The 4035-nt window shown below is 48.4% G+C and overlaps 1 long non-coding RNA gene across 1 annotated transcript; it reads right to left on the bottom strand.

Annotated features, from left to right (window-relative positions):
* Nucleotides 1-841: 841 nt before the first annotated feature.
* LOC141021504 (uncharacterized) lies at nucleotides 842-1796 on the bottom strand. The gene is made up of 3 exons (XR_012182822.1): nucleotides 1339-1796; nucleotides 1193-1257; nucleotides 842-1125 (listed from the first exon to the last, which is right to left on the bottom strand). It is a non-coding gene; the product is annotated as an uncharacterized lncRNA (long non-coding RNA).
* Nucleotides 1797-4035: the final 2239 nt, after the last annotated feature.

Here is a 4035-nt window from a genome sequence, read left to right as displayed (position 1 = left end):
AACTAAACGATGTAAACTGATTAGAAATTTACCAAAGATTGCGGAGACCATCTGAGAGACATGGCGTTTTAAGCCGGATAGCTCGGCGGTTCTTTCAGTAAGAGTGGCCTCCGCTTGTTCAGCCCGGCTGAGCAAAGCAGCTTTTTCATCTGCCCAGGCTTTCCTTTCTGCTTCAAATTTTTTCTTCAGTTTCTCTTGTGCGGATACACTGAGTTCAAATTTGGAGTTGGCTTTTTGGGTTTCACTTTCCTGGGTCTTCAGGCGGCTCTTCAGATCAGAGATTTCCGATTCAAATTTCTTACATGCGGCCTGTACAAATTCCGGGTTACAGTTAAGGTGATTATAATGCAATATTAAGTCCCAAGCACTTTGCAAGCAAAGACACTTGGCACTTGGGGACTAATGTATGCTGAAAGGCTCTATCTATAGTGCCGGTTCATGAAAGTAAGTCCCAAGCACTTTGCAGGCAAAGGTACTCGGCACTTGGGGGCTAATGTGTAAAGTTACTCAACTACTTGATTAACATAAGGTAAAGACCGGTTCAATTATGCTGTTTAATCCGGCCCGTGAGTGTTACCAGGTAAGCCGGTTTTCTTGCAGTAATTATTAAGCCGGTATTAAGTCTACAACATATTCCATCATAAGTAATAGACTTGGGGGCAGGCATGGTAAGGATGACTATGGAGTAAGCAAGGGAGTCGTACCTCAGATTTTTGCTGTATTTGCTTCACCATGTCAATCTCCAGGTCCCGGCTGTTGTGCACTTGACCAATATAGCCAGCGATAATATCTCCAATGCTCAGATTGGCATAGTTAGTAATGTCCAGCCTGGCTCTGCGGCGTTCCAGAAGTTCCTCCTTGGCAGAGCACCTAGCCAGCACGGTGGGTCTTCCCGGTTCAACAAATTCGGTCCGGGTAATCACCACGTCCGGGTCATCTGGATGAGCCGGGCTGGGGATCTCCGGGTTATCAGAACCCTCCATAACTTGCTCATCATATGGGGCAGTGGTGGTTTCCGGAGCTGGTGCAGACGGCGGCTCAGGGGCAGAGGCATCAGGTTCAGTCAAGACCGGCTCTTCGGCCGGCTTACTTTTCTTCGCCCTCTTGCTGGGCTTTACTTGTATACTGAAAGTCAAAGGGTTAGTGCAAAAACATGAGTAAGATAAGCACAAAAGAAGCTGGCTATCATTACCCGGGTGCGGTTTTGAAGGCCGGCAAGTTAGATTGCATGGAGTCGCCGGAGGAAGGTGAAGTTCCCTGATAGTTTGAATCAGAAGAATTGAGTGGTTGACGAGTGACGCCCGCCAAAGGATGAAAAGGATATAAGTCGGAGATAACCTCGGTCCGGCGCTTCCTGGATGCTTCGGGTAAGCCGGAGGAGAGGTCTGCGTCCTTGCTAGTCCGGGTCTGCCTCCGACTCTCATGAATCTGTCGCTTCAAAAGAAATTGAGGATCTTGATAAGCTAAAGGATGTGAAAATCTTACTTTCCGGGTTACTCTTCGGACTTTCAGTCTTGGCAAGGGCTCCGAGTCGGAGGAAAGTATAGTTACCTCTTCAATCACCGGGTTACTCGCTCCGGTATCCTCCTGCTGATAATCAGTGTCAATAAGACGGTTAAAAAAGGAGCCTAAAGAATCAAGGGCTACCTCTGACTCGGAGGTGTCTTCCAGGTGAAGCAGGTCCGAGGCGCTAGGCTTACTCCCCTTCTTGCGGGGAGCGGCTCTCCTGGCGGCTTTTTTAACCTTCCTGGCTTTCTTAGCAGCTTCATGGTCATACCTGACCTTCCAGAATTTGTCATTAGCCTGTAAAATACAATGAAGGTTTCTTGAAGTTAAGACGAAAATTGTTAAAATGAAAATTAAGGTGTTCAGGTCAATAGCTTACCACCGGGGCCGGGTTAGCCTTGCAGCAGGGGCTTAGGCCTGTCCTCCCACAATCTGCTAAGCTCTCGTTCAGAAGAGACTTGGTCATGTCATCAACGATGTCCTCAGGTAAGTCGTCGGGGCTGTGCCGAAGAGGATCATCCTTTCGGCCCGTGTAATCACACATTAAGCCGGGGCGGCGGCTTAGAGGAATCACCCGCCAAGCAATCCAGACCCGGACTAGATCAACGCCGTTTAGGCCGTTTCCCAGAAGAGCTTTGATTTTGTTGATGGTGGAAATAAGCGTTTGACGCTCAGCTTGAGATAATTTGTCTGGCAGGGGGTGATTTGACTCCAGACGCAGGGCGCGAAAGCCGGGCAGAGGGTTCTCATCACCCGAAGAAGTATCTTGGCAGTAGAACCATGTCTGGTTCCAGTCCTTCGGGTGGCTTGGCGGCTCAGCATAAGGAAAGAGACAATCTCTCCGTCGTTGGATTGAGATTCCACCAAGTTCCAAGCTAGGCCCGTTGGCACATTCATTCTGGCGGTTCAGGTAAAATAACTCCCTAAAGAGTAGCAGGCTGGGTTCTTCTCCAAGGTATACCTCACAGAACACTTGAAAGTTACAAATGTTCGACACGGAGTTGGGTCCAATGTCTTGAGGTCGCAGATCAAAAAAGTGCAGAACAGCTCTGAAGAATTTTGAGCCAGGAGGAGCAAAGCCCCGGCTCATGTGGTCAGCAAATATGACAACCTCTCCGTCCTTTCGTTGAGGTCTCTCTTCGGACGGGTCAGGAGCTCGGTAGGACATGACCTCCTTCTTAGGCAGGTAACCCGTTTTTACGAAGTCATCTAAGGTGCTATCAGTAACGTTGGATCTCACCCAGTTGCACGTAATGGGCGCTTTGGGAGCCTTGGGCGGCATTGTGGAAAATGGAAGCCTATGACAAAAGAGAATTCCCAGTTCAAATTTAAGCCGGAGGAAGATTTCAGTTCAGTATTCAAGATGGCGGTTTATGAAGGGGCCTAATGTTATATGACTAACTGTGTCAGGTTATCTAAGCCGCTGTGGATATCTTAAGCAATTTAAGTTATTTAACTCTATTGTGAGTGAGCCGGAGATTTCATAAAGAAGGGTCTCTTTTAAGCCGGCGATATGAGCCGCCATGGCTAACAGATGCAGTTTTTTGTCTAAGTGTTGCACAAACAAGTTTCACAGATTGCAGGGATTACTTTGGATCAAACGATCGTCCAGAAAGGAAAAATTTCTAGACCTAAAAAACTGATACAGAGGAGTTCATAAGCTCTAAATGAGGTATTTTTTCGGGCAAAAGGGATCTACTAGCATAAAAATGGGTGAGAAATTACTACCGCAGGGAGTCTGTACTGTTTTCGGATCAAAAGGAGCCTCGGTGGAGGAACTGTGAAGAAATCGAGATGAAACTACGAAGAACAGGGAAGAAGCATGGAACCCTAATGCGAATCTACTGTACGGAGTAGCAAGGACTTACTGGTGCCGATGAGCAGCGGAGGTCGCCGCCATTTCTCTGGACCGGTTCAGGATGATGCAGCGGCCGAGGCTGAGGAAGACGAGGGGCGCGGCGGCGGCGGCGGAGCTCGAGCTCTGGGGCGTCAGAGGAGGAAGATGATGGATCGAGAAGAGTGACGAAAGGCTTATGGGCCGGGCCTATTTATAAGGGACGGCTGGTAAATGGGCGCGAGAAACGAGGAGGATGAAGACATGATTATCTTGCCGCAGAAACGCCTCGATTCTCGGGATGGTCATTAAGATAAGATCCGCTGGGATATGACAGAATAAAAAATGAATTTAATGGAAGATGACGTCATGGCGGGTTACCAAGAATCCAGAAGATGACGTCACGGCGGGTTATAACCTTCGTGCAAGCAGAAGCCGGAAGATTTTCTCTTAAAGGTATTGAAGATTGACATGAACCGGTTCAAATCAATCTGGGGCCTAATGTTGGGGATATAACCATTAGAGTCACCCGCCCAGGAGGGGCCGGGTTACGTCATAATGATCATCACGTGAAGCCCAGTACCAAGCTTGAGGATGGCGGTTCAGTAATGGGCTTAAGACCCGGAGGCGGCTTAAGGCCCGTAGTGATAAACCGCCGTTATGGCAAGACTTGTAGTGTAAGGCAAGAATAGTTA

The sequence above is a fragment of the Aegilops tauschii genome, chromosome 4, assembly GCF_002575655.3.
Source record: "Aegilops tauschii subsp. strangulata cultivar AL8/78 chromosome 4, Aet v6.0, whole genome shotgun sequence".
NCBI lineage: Eukaryota > Viridiplantae > Streptophyta > Magnoliopsida > Poales > Poaceae > Aegilops > Aegilops tauschii.
The sequence above is the reverse complement of the archived record's forward strand: the minus strand, read 5'-3'. Positions and strand labels throughout refer to the sequence as shown.